Source organism: Giraffa tippelskirchi, chromosome 10 (genome assembly GCF_054371585.1).
Source record: "Giraffa tippelskirchi isolate mGirTip1 chromosome 10, T2T-mGirTip1v1.2.pri, whole genome shotgun sequence".
Classification (NCBI taxonomy): Eukaryota; Metazoa; Chordata; class Mammalia; order Artiodactyla; family Giraffidae; genus Giraffa; species Giraffa tippelskirchi.
In genome coordinates this window covers 92,163,270-92,180,084 of record NC_137284.1, presented here as the reverse complement: position 1 = coordinate 92,180,084, position 16,815 = coordinate 92,163,270, and the positions used below count along the sequence as shown (strand labels likewise).

Sequence of the window (16,815 nt, the reverse complement as noted above, 5' to 3'; positions counted from 1 at the left end):
AGTTAGAAATGCACAGGTTGAGCAATAGTTTATGTGTTATTAAAATTCTTTGAGGGCATCATTTCAAATTCCAAAGCAATTCAGAGTTGCTTTTTAAGAAAGATAAAAAAAAAAAATCAATGGCACACACACTGATCAGTTAAAGCCCTGAGGCCTGGTTTATGCTGGACAATCCCAGGCTATGTACACATCACCAGGTGTTACCCTTCAGACTGCTGGCATTTTACATTTTTTATCTTGTTTCTGCCCCGTGCCTCACACAGTGAGCGACCAGTACTAGACAGGGGTGGGCCATGAGTACCAAGTCATACAGAAGGACACATATCTCTCCTCTATTCTTTTCCGATCCATTATGTCAGCTCTGACCTCACTTGGCAGGATACTGTGGTCAAGGAAAGTATGAGACCTTAGCCTGGAAGGAACCTGCAGGTAGAGTGCTCTGAGGAGGATTACACTGCCTTCAGTGATTACACTGTGTCCCTGAGTGGACAGAACTAGTGTCCTGCTAGTTCTTTACCTGCCTCCACAGTGAATTCCCTCCTTCACTTCCATCTCCTAGTGCTGCCTCTGCTTACAGAGACAGCTCTTATTTAAAAATATGGCAGATGGCCATAAGGCACATGAAAAGATGCGAGAAGTGCAAATCAAAACTACAATGAGGTATCACCTCACACCAGTCAGAATGGCCATCATCAGAAAGTCTACAAACAATAAATGCTGGAGAGGGGATGGAGAAGAGGGAGACCTTCTACACTGTTGCTGGGAATGTAAACTGGTAAGAGCCACTATGGAGACAATATGGAGGTTCCTTTAAAAATAGAGCTACCATATGATCCTGCAATCCCACTGCTGGGTATACATCTGGAGTAAAACATGGTTTAAAAGGATACATATGGAACACTCTTATGTTCACAGCAGTGCTGTTTACAATAGCCAAGACACGGAAGCAACCTAAATGTCTCCTGACAGATAAAATGGATACAGAAGATATGGCACACATATACAATGGAATACTACTCAGCCATTAAAAAGAATGAAATAATGCCATCTGCAGCAACATAGAGGACCTGGAGATGATCATACTAAGTGAAATTAGACAGTGAAAGACAAGTATCATATGATATCACTTACATGCAGAATCTTAAAAAAATGATACAAACACATTTATTTACAAAATAGAAACAGATTCACAGACTTAGAGAACAAACTTATGATTATCAGTGGGGGATGGGTGGGAGGGGAGGGTTAGACTGAGAGTTTGGGATTGACATGTACACATTGCTATATTTAAAAGAAACAGGACTTCCCAGGTGGTCCAGTGGTTAAGAATCTACCTGCCAATGCAGGGGATATATGTTCAATCCCTGGTCTGGGAAGATTCCACATGGTGTGAGCCAAGTAAGCCCATGTACCACAACTACTGAGCTGGAGCTCTAGAGTCCATGAGTCGTAACTACTGAGCCCGGGCACCACAACTACTGAAGCCTCTGTGCCCTAGAGCCTGAGCTCTGCAATGAGAGAAACCACTGCAGTGAGAAGCCCGTGCACCATAGCTAGAGAGTAGCCTTTGCTTGCTGTGATTGGAGAAAGTCCATGAGAAGCAAGGAAGATCCAGTGCAACCAAAAAACAAATTAATTAACTTAAAAATAAAATAAAATAGATAACCAACAAGGGCCTACTATATAGCACAGGGAACTCTAGTTAATATCCTGTAATAACCTAAATGGGAAAAGAACTTGAAAAAGAATAGATACATGTATATGTGTAACTGAATCACTCTGCTGTACACCTGAGACACAACTTTTTTTAGGACCATCTTACTTAACACAACATTCTCAATCAACTATACTCCACTATGGAATAAAAATTAAAATAAAAAACATGTGGGATTCCATGAACCCAGAGTAATGGCTGTCCTGTCCTTTGACCCAGGGACACCTGATTCCTTCCCCTCTGACACCTCACATCTCCTGCTTCCCATTTCACCCTCTCCTGACTTCTCTTGTCTGGTAGTTACCTGACTTTGTCACTTCTTATTCATCACTGGTCTGAGAAAGTCTCCAGGGTAGAAGCTGGAGGCCTCACCCCCATCACTCTAAGTTCCCTCACACCCTTTCTTACTTCTTCAAAGGTGGGAAGGGTTGTGTTGGCATTCACTGGAATGTGAGCATTTGGATGAAGCAATGTGATTCTTTAAAGCTGGAACATTCAGCACTAAAAATATCATTTCAAACGAAAAATTAAAAGCAACCTTGAAATCTTCAGCTGCTTGAACACAGAAGGGAAGAATGACTAGGAAGATGCCAGGGACTGTTCAGCACCCCGGCTTAACTGACCTTTGCCAGAAAGGGTGGGTCACAGGCTGCCTGGGCAGGAAGCATACTCATCCCTGGAGCACAGATCCCACCACGGTTCTCGGCTTCCACAGGAGCGCATTCTCCCCTATGCAGTGTATGTGTATGTGTGTCCAACCACAGACTGCTGTGCTCTGAGGAGGCCTCTGCTCTGATGGTATTCTTTGGTATAAATGTAACCCCAGCTGCCAGTTGGGCTATAGGCTCCTAAAGGCTGGGCCTGGGTTCTTTCTCAGGCAGCCTCTCTCACTCTGTCAAGCACAGCAGACCCCCACTGCAGGGTTGTGTCAGGGTTGCTGGTGACTGCAGTTTTATTTGTCTGGCAGGGAAGCTAGCTTCTTAAAGACACACTCTCAGATCTTTCCCAATCACAGGTAATGTCTCAAGGACATAGAATACAGAGCCTGGGCTCCGGAACACAGAGAGACACCCTGATGTGTCCAACACCTCTTTGAAGGGATGCTTATGTCACTTATGTCACATGGAGTGTTGCTCTGGCAAAATTACAAATGGGAGAATGAGGCAGTGAATATTTAGGGGAGCAAAGGGATTTCTAGCCAGAAAAAGCAGGTCTAATGAATTGATACTTGCAGCAATAGAGACATTTAAATAGAATTATTAAGCAATTAGCTAAATTATAACTAGAATGGGAACTACATGATGATTTCTAAAGGAACCATTTAAAATAAGTCACTCTTTTGCCTTGGAGGGCTTTCATTCCATGCTGACCAGAAGGGCATTATTTTAACCAAAGAGATAGAGGTAGTCACATTTTTCTTGTCAATAGGGCAAGCAATGCCATGTATCTCAGAGGATCAGCTATCCCATCAGACCATGGGACCACATCTGGAGGGCTGGAGTCCTTGGTGCAGGGAAGACATCTGTGGCGTCGTCATTCTACATGGGGTGAAGTTTAGGGAAGAGTTCAACTTCTAAATTCTGTGACTTCTAATTCTGCTCTGGATCCCACAACCCAGTGCTTGCCTCCCAAGGTATGATAGGTATTTCCAGGTATAAGTTTTCAGGCTAAGTTTTAGTGGGTAGCCAACGTAAGAAAAGGTCAAAAGAATGGGTTCTATTGCTGGCTGAGGAGCTGATGCCAGAGTAATCTTTAGAGTATTTTGATGCTCTGTGCTGTGTCTTTGCTACACAGATTTCAAGGGAAACCTCTTCTGGATACCTCTGAATGCTAAGAATTATCCCACAGATGACAGGTATGATATTCCAATCACGGCTGAGGCAATGGGGCATACTTTATGTGCATCCTTTCATAAGAGTGGGAGAGGACTTATTAGAGAAAAGGAATTGCATTACCTCTACCAAAAGGCAGCAGTGGCTTGTGGCCACTTGCCTGTGGCATGTGGCAGTGGCATGTGTAGCCAGCATGCTTTTCTCTTTGCTATAGATGCAGACATGCCTTGTATACCATCACTGCTCATATGCGGCACCTTTGTTCTGAGAGCTCACTAAATATGTGTCATTGTCAGAGTGGAAGATCAACCAGCAGGCTGAGAGTCCACTCATTAAGCAATTTTAATATTTATAATACTCAAAACATAAAAGTAGACATAGTTTTTGTGTTTCCATTTGATTTACTCACACTTGAATGAATATCTGTCTCATTCACTGAAAACTTAACAGAAACCAGCCCAACTGTCCCTCTGAGTATTTCTTTTATATCTGAGTGATTTACAGAGTCCTTGGAGTTTTGGTTCTATAATTTCCCACTTCCTAGGTAGTAGCAGATAATAGATGGAAGGCTGAGTGTTGACTGATTTGTTTTTTCCCTTCAGATGCATCACCTCCTGACCCTTTGGTGCTCTGCGGTGAAGTGTAACAATGAAAAGATCAGAAATGAAAGAGAGTCCTAGTGAAAAGCATTTTCAGCTGAGAGGCCTTTCATAGAATACATTTGAGATGACGCTGCAATTTACTGTGAGTATCAAAGAAATCTAGGCTGAATGTGACCTTGGTAATTAATTATCCAGTCCCCTGCTTCATTTTTCAGATGAGGAAACAAAAGCTCAGAGAGGACAAGTGAAAGCCAATTGGGAGAGTCAGGGTTAGAGGCAGAGCCCCTGACTAGTGATCCAGGACCACCCCACCCACCACACTTCTTTCCATTTGCAATAGAAGAGTACAAAGATATCCATCAAGAAATAGAATAGGAATATTATGTCCAGCTTGCCTTCTGAGTTTGGAAAGATTTAACCTCTTCACAAGCAAGCTAAGGGCAAAGTTAGAAAACTGCTTTAACTCCTCCAACAAAATACAAATCAAAGGGTTTGTGTGGTCTGAAACTAGGTCACTGATCCCCAAATTTGAATAAACTATGGACTTCTTTAAAGGAAAATAATTCTATAGGACCTATGGTAAATTTTCTTAATCAGCACTTGAGAAACAGTTACACAAGAAAGCTGAAGTCTCATTCTTTGAATAAGATTTTCAATTGAGAAGTCTCACTGAAAAAAGACAAATTTTATCTTTATAATCGGTAAAATGAAAGCACAAAACCTAAATGTCCTTATTAAACCCCAAGACCCCCATCTCTCTGCAAGCATACATGCCCGAAATCTGATTTGAGAAATACTGTCCTAGCTTAGAACTCATCATTGGTCTCCTGCCTGGACTGTGAATAAACTTCTGTTTACATTCCTCCTGTCTTTGTTCCTTTGGTAGCTACTTCTTTTGTACAGAATGATTTTTTTTTTTTTTTTCTGGTTCACATTTTTGCAATGGAGTCTGTGTGTCCTGTATTCCTGTTTTCTCTTCACTCTATCTCTCTTTTCTGAATCTGGGGTCATTTTCTGATTTTCCTAATATTTGATTTAGATGAAAATTCAGGACATTCTATTTTTGTGGAATGGAATTTTTAATGGAAATGCTGGTTTTCTAAGGTGAAACAGATGCAGGTTTTGAATCTGCCATCTAGGAAGCATCAGTCTCTGTCTGGATTTCAGCAATGAAGTTGCATTGGTTAAAATGCACTTTAAACACCTCAGCTGGCCTTGTACAGTAGTTAAGTTCCTTGTTTTACAACCTTACCAATTTAACATTGCCATCCTGTCCTCCCTCCGGGGTGACAGGTGGCTAAAAACACATCTAGATTTTCCTCTGAGGGGGAATTTCTCTCTCCTTGACAGTCTCTCTATGCTCCATGTCTCACAGACAGCTTGGAATTTGCCAGGGCTCCCCTTGGGAATGCCTCTTTGCTTCCTATCTCCATTTGTCTATCCTGGGTCAAAAATTTCTTTTTTTGTTAAGAATTCATTTCCCGGTGGAAATGTAAGCATGGTAGAGTTTCTTCTAGGTTTTTACAGTATTGTTATTTTTACTTTGGATTTTATAGAAAAGGAATGGGTCCTAGCTCTACATTATTTTGGCTTAAAAAAAAATGGAAGGATATTTCTTTATACTGTACTTGTACACTCCAATATGGACTGCAAGGAGATCACACCAGTCAATCCTAAAGGAAATCAGCCCTGAGTATTCATTAAAAGGATTGATGCTGAAGCTCCAATACTTCAGCCACCTGATGTGAAGAGCCAGATTATTGGAAAAGATTCTGATGCTGGGAAAGATTGAAGGCAAAAGGAGAAGGGAGTGACAGAGGGTGAGATGGTTAGACAGCAGCACCAACTCAGAGGACTTGAACTTGAGCAAACTCTGGGAGATAGTGAAGGACAGGGAAGCCTGGCATGCTGCAGTCCATGGGGTTGCAAAGAGTAAGACACGATTTAGTGACTGAACAACAACAACAACAACAACAACAAATTGCTAGATACAGGATGCTATTTATATTTAACTTAATTAAAATAAAAACAGTTTAAAAATTTAGTTCCTCAGTCTCACTAGCTATATTCCGAATGCTCAGAAGCCACATGTGTCTAGTCTAGGACACTGTACTTGTCAGAGCAGATAGAGAACGTTTCCATTATTGTTCTATGGGGAAGTCCTGCTCTACATTTATTAAGCTCTCATAAAACTTTAATGCAAGCTGTGTACTATGTGATAGAAGTCTAATTCTGAAAAAGACACAATAAAACATAAGTATGTAAGTATGTAACTTCATCTTCTGTGAAAACTCACCTGTAAAAGTGTTGAGGATAATTATTTATTTACTAAGCAGTACAGGTAGAAGTCTGGATGTCTTTATGTTCAAGTCAGTCACATAAAGCCTCATCATTTAATTCCAATTCTAAGAAGATCAGCCTTTATTTAAATGAAACGATAGAACTGACTTTCTCTAAACAGAGATATGTGTGTGCAGAGGTGGGGATGGTGGAAGTGTTTGGCGAAATGTATCAGAAACACCTGGAAACTTGTATCAACCTAGACATTTCCTCTCCTACCCATCTAGGATGAAGATCTGTTGGGGGACAGGAGGTGCTGCACTTGGAACTTCTGTAGTTTGAAAAAGTTCATCAAGTGGTTCTCATGTGTCTCCTCATTCCATCCTTCTAGTTGGGAACCACTGCTCCCCAAAATGGTTAAACTAGTTGGGGAGACATGCTTAATCAGAGAATATCAAGGAAAATTTATGTAAGTCAAGTATGTAAGTCTTTATATAGGTTGTATTAGAGTTCTCTAGAAGAGCCAAACCAATGGGAGATAGATACGGAGTGTAACTGATGATAAGAACTGATTCATGTAATTATGGAGGCTGAGGAGTCCCATGATCTGCTGTCTGCAGCCTGGAGAACCAGGAAACCCAGTGGTGTAATTCAGTCCAAGTGCAAACGCCTGAGAACCAGGGGAGCTGATGGTGTTAAGTCCCAGTCTAGGTCTGAAGGCCGAGAACCAGGAGTGCTGATGGTGCAGGAAAACATGGACATTCCATCTAAAGCAAGAGAGCAAATCTGCCCTTCCTCCAACTTTGTGTTCTATTCAGACTCTCAACAGATTGGATGATGCCCACTCACATTGGTGAGGGTAATCATTTTTTACTCAGTCTACTCTGTTCTGGAAATATCCTCACAGACACACCCAGAAATGATGTCTTACCAGCAATCTGGGCATCTCTTAGCCCAGTGAAGTTGATCATAAAATTAATGATCATATGGGTGGTTCCAGTTATAGGGACTGTCTCATGGACAATTCTGCATAATATAAGTAGAGTGAGTAAAGCTTTCTGGTGAGCAAGGTTACAGTGCTTCTCCAAAGCAGTGTGAGTGATGACTGAAGGGGAGTCAGCAGAGCATTAAATATTTATTCATTCAACAATCACCTATTGAACATCTAATAATATCTGTCAAACATCTTGACATGTATTGTGAATATGGTTAAGTAATAAACAAGGGATGATACTGCAGTGTGGCAGCTAAATTTTTGCACAGGTTTTAGAGTCAGCCTGCATTTAAATATGGTATGCTCTAGCCATGATCTCAGGTAAATTAATTAACTTTTCCAAGGTTCAGTTTCTTGCATTAAATTGGAGATAACAGTCGTGTTTACACATGGGGTTATTATGAGAATTGAATAATATACATTACATAGTCACCATTCAGTAAAATTTAGTGACTACAGTATTATTAAAGAGTATATAGTTTAGTGAGGAAGATAAACTCACTTGATCTGTACACTTCAGGGCAGAGATGCCTGGTTCAACTGATATGAAATGGTGCTAAAGAAGACAAAAGTATAGGTTTAATCCCTGTATGGGCCAATCAGCTGTATGACAGACCAGATGTCCCTGCCTTTAGCCGTACCATCTCACAAATGTGGGCCTCTGGAAATCAAGATGATGGTATATGGGCAATTAGATGTGAGAGCTGAGAATGATCCAAGATGGAGTCAGTTCAAGTTCTATTCTTCAGAAATGAGCAGACTAAGGTTCAGAGTCAGAGTATTTTGCCAAACTTTAAACATAATCCCTTGGTATTCCTGATTCCCTGTCCAGTGTTCATTGTATACACATTGATAATTCCCAAAAGGAAGAAAAATCTTCATCACCATGAAATATTAGGAAAGATGCTTATCTTACTATCACTGGGTTGTGGGTTTTTTTCCCAAACAGTTTGCACTAGCTCCAGAACCCAGACACCACACTGAGAACAATTTTGATTTGTCCTCAGAAGTACACTGACATTCTATGAGACATCACTCCTAGGAGGGTCTCCATGCAGACTCACAATCTACAATGGCCAAGTGTTCTTGGGATCCAGTTGGGGGTACATTCCAAAGGTCAACCTGGTTCATCACTGGTCAGCAGGGGTAAACCTTCAATTCTTTCCAGAATACTGGAATAACTGTGACTGCACACTGAACTAATGAAAAACAAGGTGCACTAAGGCAGAATCTGATCTTCATGTTCACTATAGCCCTGATACTATCTTTCTTGGTTTTAATTCTCGGGTAGATAGTCAACTTCCTGCTTTCAGTCAGTCAGTTCAGTCACTCAGTTGTGTCCGACTCTTTGCAATCCCATGCATTGCAGCACGCCAGGCTTCCCCATCCATCGCAAACTCCCAGAGCTTGCTCAAACTCATGTCCATCGAGTCGGTGATGCCATCCAACCATCTCATTCTCTGTTGTCCCCTTCTCCTCCTGCCTTCAATCTTTCCCAACATCCGGGTCTTTTCCAAGGAGTCAGTTCTTTGCATCAAGTGGCCAAATTATTGGAGTTTCAGCTTCAGCAACAGTCCTTCCAGTGAATATTCAAGACTGATTTCCTTTAGGATTGACCAGTTTGATCTTGCAGTCCAAGGGACTCTCAAGAGTCTTCTCCAACACTACAGTTCAAAACTTGCTTTCATTTTGTCACCTCCTAAAAGTATAAATGATGAAAGAACCATCGGCTTTTCAGAATGTGATAACCTCTTGGTCTACTGAGTACTTCTTCCTGTGTGGATGTAGGGGATATCTTCTTTCAAAGACAAGAATTATTTCAGCAAAGAGGGCCAGCCATGCACTGTGACAGTAAAGAGAAGTATAAGACAGCCAGGATGTACCTTTAAAAATTTAAGTCATATTATACCACTCCCAGCTTACAGTCATCCAGTGGCTCCCATCATACCTGGAATAAAATCCAAACTCCTTCCCCTGGCTTATAAAACCTTTGGATCTGGCCTTAGCTTACCTTCCAGATTAATTTCACATCACTATCCCTCTCACTAAGTACTGTCCAAGCTGACCTTCTTTCTGCTTCTCATTCCATCTTTGGATCTTTGACCTTGCTCCTCTCACTGCCTTGAAGTCCTTCTCATGACTGTTGTTGGGTCAGTCTCTTCAGATTTTGACTTAAATGTCACATCCTCAAAGGCTCTTCCTGAACAACCAACCCAGGGGAGCTGCTTCGTTATTGTCTACAATACTGTGTGTGTACACAGTCATTGAGTTGTGTCTGACTCTGAAACCATTTGGGCTGTAGCATGCCAGTTTCCTCTGCCCATGGAATGGAATTTTCCAGGTAAGAAAACTGGAGTCAGTGGCCAATCCACATCTCCTGTGTCTCCTGCATTGGCGGGCAGATCCTTTACCACTTATTAATTCTTAAAGAGATGGGAATACCAGACCACCTGACCTGCCTCTTGAGAAATCTGTATGCAGGTCAGGAAGCAACAGTTAGAACTGGACATGGAACAACAGACTGGTTCCAAATAGAAAAGGAGCACATCAAAGCTGTATATTGTCACCCTGCTTATTTAACTTATATGCAGAGTACATCATGAGAAATGCTGGGCTGAAGGAAGCACAAGCTGGAATCAAGATTGCCAGGAAAAATATCAATAACCTCAGATATGGAGATGACACCAGCCTTATAGCAGAAAGTGAAGAAGAACTAAAGAGCCTCTTGATGAAAGTGAAAGAGGAGAGTGAAAAAGTTGGCTTAAAGCTCAACATTCAGAAAACTAAGATTATGGCATCTGGTCCCATCACTTCATGGCAAATAGATGGGGAAACAGTGGAAACAGTGGCTGACTTTATTTTTCTGGGCTCCAAAATCACTGCAGATGGTGATTGCAGCCATGAAATTAAAAGATGCTTGCTCCTTGGAAGAAATGTTATGACCAACCCAGACAGCATATTAGAAAGCAGAGACATGAAGATGGCGGAGGAATAAGACAGGGAGACCACTTTCTCCCCCACAAATTCATCGAAAGGACATTTAGACGCCGAGCAAATTCCATGAAACAACTTCTGAATACTGGCGGAGGACACCAGGCACACAGAAAGGCAGCCCATTGTCTTTGAAAGGAGGTAGGACAAAATATAAAAGATAAAAAGAGAGACAAAAGAGGTAGGGATGGAGGTCCGTCCCAGGAAGGGAGTCTTAAAAAAGAGAGAAGATTCCAAACACCAGGAAACACTTTCTCTGGCGGGTCTGTGGCGAGCCTTGGAATCTCAGAAGGCAAAATAACCAGGAGGAAAAATAAATAAATAATTAAAACCCACAGATTACGTACCTAACAGCAAATCCCAGCAGACGCGCGCATCCCCCACTAGAAAGTGGGGGATGGACAGGGAGGGGCGGGCTGCATTGCTTTAGGTAAGGACTGGGCCTGAATGCCCCGAGGTCAATCTGAGGGAACCAACTTGAGATAGCAACCCAGACTGTGGGATAGCTTTCCCGCAAAAAGCCTTAACCTAAGACTGCCAGGCCAGCTCACAGAATATGGGACTGAGCAGAGCTAGCTGGCTGCGGACCTGCCCATCCCCCAACAGAAACGGGCAGGCGAGGGCAGCCAGAGCCGGAAGGGTGGAATCGCGGCCCCAGAGAGGCATCCTATACCAAACTGCAAGCAGACCTCGTTGCTAACCAAGACTTCTTGGGATTCTAGAAGGTCGACACTAGCCGGGAGGGTCACAGCCAGAGATCAGCTCCCCAGGGGAGAGCATGGCACACCTGGGAAGCTGCGCCCATTGTACACCCACAAAACCAAGCGGCTGGGATGGGGGAAGGGAAAAAGGCACAGCCCCTCACTGCGCTAGCCAAAAACTTGGTCACCTGAGCTGCTCGGACCTGGGAAGGGCACAAAACCCAGGCTCAACCAAGTCTGTGCCTTTGTGGAGTACCCGAGAACCTGAACCTGAGTGGCTTAGACCTCGGAAGTACAGGCAACCCAGGGGCCTGCCTCAGACAGTTCCTGGCAGTGCAACCTAGAGCCTGAGCAGTGTAGACTGGGAAAGCACACACACCGTGGGCAGGGCAAACCCAGTGTGGCCAAAATATTGTGAGCACACACCAGTGAGATTTGTTTGTAGTGATCCTCCCTCCCCATAGCACGACTGAACAAGTGAGACTAAAAAAAGTGACCGTCACCACCCCCCTTGTGTCAGGGCGGAAATTAGACACTGAAGAGACCAGCAAACAGAAGAAGCTGAAAGAAACAGAGGGAACAGCTTTGGAAGTGACAGGTGCAAGAGACTAAAACCCTGTAGTTAGCACCAACTACATAGGAAGGGGCCTATAGACCTTGAGAAGTACAAGCTGGACCAAGGAACTATCTGAAAATGAACTGACCCCACACTGTCTGCAACAGCTCCAGAGCAAGTCCTAGATATATTTTTACTATTATCATTTTAAAAATTTTCAAAACTTTATTATTATTATTATTGTTACTTTTTATTTTTTCATTTTTAAGTCCCCTATTATGCCTTTAATTTTCTTTTTTATAACCTACTATTATCTTGCAAAAAAAGAAAACAAAACCAAAACGACCCTATTTTTAAAGCAAACTTCATATAAATATATTTTATAATTTTTGTGACTCTTTTTTTTTCCTTCTTTTTCTTTTTAATATTGTATTTTTGAGAATCTAACCTCTACTCTAGATTTTTAATCTTTGCTTTTTGGTATTTGTTATCAAATTTGTATCTTTAAGAACCCAATCTTCAGTACCCATTTTTACTTGGGAGCGAGATCACTGGCTTGATTGCTCTCTCCCCCTTTTGACTCACCTTTTTCTCCACCAGGTTGCCTCTATCTCCCTCCTCCCCCTTTTCTTCTTGACCCAACTTTGTGAATCTCTTTGTGTGCTCTGGCCTGTGGAGAACACTTAGGGAACTGATTACTAGCTGGATCTGTCTCTCCCCTTTTGACTCCCCTTTTTCTCCTCCTGGTCACCTCTGTCTCCTTCCTCCCTCTTCTCTTCTCTGTGTAACTCTGTGAACATCTCTGAGGGATCCAGACTGGAGAGCACATAGGGAAGTGATTACTGGCTAGCTTGCTCTCTCCCCTTTTGATTCCCCTCTTCTCCTCCTGGTCACCTCTATCTCCCTCCTCCCTTTTCTTTTCTCCATGTAACTCTCTGTACCTCTCTGGGTGTCCCTCACTGTGGAGAAACTTTTCATCATTAACCTAGATGTTTTACCATCGGTGCTGTATAGATGGAAAAGTCTTGAGGCTACTGTAAGAATAAGACTGAAAACCAGAGGCAGGAGGCTTAAATCCAAATCCTGAGAACATCAGAGAACTCCTGAATCCAGGAAGCATTAATTGATAGGAGCTCATCAAACGCCACCTACCTGCACTGAAACCAAGCACCACCCAAGGGCCAACAAGTTCCAGAGTAAGATATACCATGCAAATTCTCCAGAAACACAGGAACATAGCCCTGAGCTTCAATATACAGGCTGCCCAAAGTCACATCAAACCCACTGACATCTCAAAACTCATTACTGGACACTTCATTGTATTCCAGAGAGAAGAAATCCAGCTCCACCCACCAGAACACACAAGCTTCCCCAACCAGGAAACTTTGACAAGCCACCCATCCAACCCCACCCACAGCAAGGAACCTCCACAATAAAGAGGAACCACAAACAGCCAGAATACAGAAAGGCCACCCCAAACACAGCAATATAAACAAGATGAAAAGGCAGAGAAATACCCATCAGGTAAAGAAATAGGATAAATGCCCTCCAAACCAAACAAAAGAGGAAGAGATAGGGAAATTACCTGATAAAGAATTCCGAATAATGATAGTGAAAATGATCCAAAATCATCCAAATGATCCAAAATGTCTCCAAGTTATTTATCTGTAACTTGTTTTCAAGGATCAAGAAGATGCAAGAAAGGTTTAACAAGGACTTAGAAGAAATAAAAAAGAGTCAATATATAATGAATAATGCAATAAATGAGATCAAAAACACTCTGGAGGGAACTAACAGTGGAATAATGGAGGCAGAAGATAGGATAAGTGAGGTAGAATATAGAATGATAGAACTAAATGAAAAAGAGAGGAAAAAAGAAAAAAAGAATTAAAAGAAATGAGGACTACCTCAGAGACCTCTGGGACAATGTTAAACACACCAACATTCGAATCATAGGAGTCCCAGAAGACAAAAAGAAAGACCATGAGAAAATACTCGAGGAGATAATAGTTGAAAACTTCCCTAAAATGGGGAAGGAAATAATCACCCAAGTCCAAGAACCCAGAGAGTCCCAAACAGGATAAACCCAAGGTGAAACACCCCAAGCCACATATTAATCAAATTAACAAAGATCAAACACAAAGAACAAATATTAAAAGCAGCAAGGGAAAAACAACAAATAACACACAAGGGGATTCTCATAAGGATAACAGCTGATCTTTCAATGGAAACTCTTCAGGCCAGAAGGGAATGGCAGGACATACTTAAAGTGATGAAAGAAAATAATCTACAGCCCAGATTACTGTACTAAGCAAGGATCTCATTCAAATATGAAGGAGAAATCAAAAGCTTTACAGACAAGCAAAAGCTGAGAGAAACCAGCACCACCAAACCAGCTCTCCAACAAATGCTAAAGGATCTTCTCTAGACAGGAAACACAGAAAGGGTGCATAATCTCGAACCCAAAACAATAAAGTAAATGGCAATGGGATCATACTTATCAATAATTACCTTAAATGTAAATGGGTTGAATGCCCCAACCAAAAGACAAAGACTGGATGAATGGATACAAAAACAAGACCCCTGTATAAGTTGTCTACAAGAGACCCACCTCGAAACAAGGGGCACATACAGGCTGAAAGTGAAAGGCTGGAAAAAGATATTTCATGCAAATAGAGACCAAAAGAAAGCAGGAGTAGCAATACTCATATCAGATAAAATAGACTTTAAAACAAAGGCTGTGAAAAGAGACAAAGATGGACACTACATAATGATCAAAGGATCAATCCAAGAAGAAGATATAACAATTATAAATATATATGTACCCAACATAGGAGCACTGCAACATGTAAGGCAAATGCTAACAAGCATGAAAGAAGAAATTAACAATGCCACAATAATAGTGGGAGACTTTAATACCCTACTCACACCTATGGATAGATCAACTAAACAGAAAATTAACAAGGAAACACAAACTTTAAATGATACAACAGACCATTACACCTAATTGATATCTATAGGACATTTCACCCCAAAATAATGAATTCCACCTTTATCTCAAGTGCACATGGAACCTTCTCCAGAATACATCACATCCTGGGGCATTAATCTAGCCTTGGTATATTCAAAAAAATTGAAATCATTCCAAGCATCTTTTCTGACCACAATGCAGTAAATTAGATGTCAATTACAGGAGAAAAACTATTAAAAATTCCAACATGTGCAGGCTGGACAACACGCTGCTGAATAACCAACAAATCACAGAAGAAATCAAAAAAGAAATAAAAATATGCATAGAAATGAATGAAAATGAAAACACAACAACCCAAAACCTATGGGACACTGTAAAAGCAGTGCTAAGGGGAAGATTCATAGCAATACAGGCTTACCTCAAGAAACAAGAAAAAAGTCAAATAAATAACCTAACTCTACACCTAAAGCAACTAGAAAAGGAAGAAATGAAGAACCCCAAGGTTAGTAGAAGGAAATAAATCTTAAAAATTAGGGCAGAAATAAATGCAAAAGAAACAAAAGAGACCATAGCAAAAATCAACACAGCCAAAAGCTGGTTCTTTGAGAAGATAAATAAAATTGACAAGCCATTAGCCAGACTCATCAAGAAACAAAGGGAGGAGAATCAAGTCAACAAAGTTAGAAACGAAAATGGAGAGATCACAACAGACAACACAGAAATACAAAGGATCACAAGAGGCTATTATCAGCAACTATATGCAAATAAAATGGACAACTTGGAAGAAATGGACAAATTCTTAGAAAAGTACAACTTTCCAAAACTGAACCAGGAAGAAATAGAAAATCTTAATAGACCCATCACAAGCACGGAAATTGAAACTGTAATCAGAAATCTTCCAGCAAACAAAAGCCCAGGACCAGACGGCTTCACAGATGAATTCTACCAAAAATTTAGAGACGAGCTAACACCTATCCTACTCAAACTCTTCTAGAAAATTGCAGAGGAAGGTAAACTTCCAAACTCATTCTATGAGGCCACCATCACCCTAATACCAAAACTTGACAAAGATGCCACAAAAAAAGAAAACTACAGGCCAATATCACTGATGAACATAGAGGCAAAAATCCTTACCAAAATTCTAGCAAACAGAATCCAACAACATATCAAAAAGATCATACATCATGACCAAGTGGGCTTTATCCCAGGGATGCAAGGATTCTTCAATATCTGCAAATCAATCAATGTAATACACCACATTGACAAATTGAAAAATAAAAACCATATGATTATTTCAATAGATGCAGAGAAAGCCTTTGACAAAATTCAACATCCATTTATGAAAAAAACCCTCCCCAAAGCAGGAATAGAAGGAACATACCTCAACATAATAAAAGCTATATATGACAAAACCACAGCAAACATTATCCTAAATGGTGAAAAATGGAAAGCATTTCCCCTAAAGGAAGGAACAAGACAAGTGTGCCCACTCTCACCACTACTATTCAACATAGTTTTGGAAGTTTTGGCCATAGCAATCAGAGCAGAAAAAGAAATAAAAGGAATCCAGATTGGAAAAGAAGAAGTAAAACTCTCACTGTTTGCAGATGACATGATCCTCTACATAGAAAACCCTAAAGACTCAACCAGAAAATTACTAGAGCTAATCAGTGAATGTAGCAAAGGTGCAGGATATAAAATCAACACACAGGAATCCCTTGCATTCCTATACACTAACAACGAGAAAACAGAAAGAGAAATTAAGGAAACAATTCCATTCACCTTTGCAACGAAAAGAATACAATACTTAGGAATACATCTACCTAAAGAAACAAAAGACCTACATATAGAAAACTATAAAACAATGGTGAAAGAAATCAAAGAGGACACAAATAGATGGGAGAAATATACTGTGCTGATGGATTGGAAGAATCAATATAGTGACAATGAGTATACTATCCAAAGCAATCTATAGATTCAATGCAATCCCTATCAAGCTACCAACGGTATTTTTCACAGAACTAGAACAATTTCACAGTTTGTTTAGAAATACAAAAAAACCTCGAATAGCCAAAGCAATCTTGATAAAGAAGAATGGAACTGGAGGAATCAACCTGCCTGACTTCAGCCACAGTCATCAAGACAGTATGGTACTGCCACCAAGACACAAATAT

At 41.0% G+C, this 16,815-nt stretch overlaps 1 protein-coding gene and 1 long non-coding RNA gene across 2 annotated transcripts in view; one reads left to right on the top strand and one right to left on the bottom strand.

The window, feature by feature from the left end:
- Window positions 1-7,666, top strand: part of LOC145524134 (uncharacterized) — an 80,125-nt gene extending 72,459 nt beyond the window's left edge. The window contains exons 3-4 of the long non-coding RNA XR_014067228.1: window positions 4,149-4,290; window positions 6,716-7,666. This is a non-coding gene — a long non-coding RNA (uncharacterized LOC145524134). The remainder of the gene's footprint in view (window positions 1-4,148; window positions 4,291-6,715) is intronic.
- Window positions 1-16,815, bottom strand: part of LHFPL3 (LHFPL tetraspan subfamily member 3) — a 589,331-nt gene that overhangs the window by 40,492 nt on the left and 532,024 nt on the right. The window lies entirely within an intron of this gene.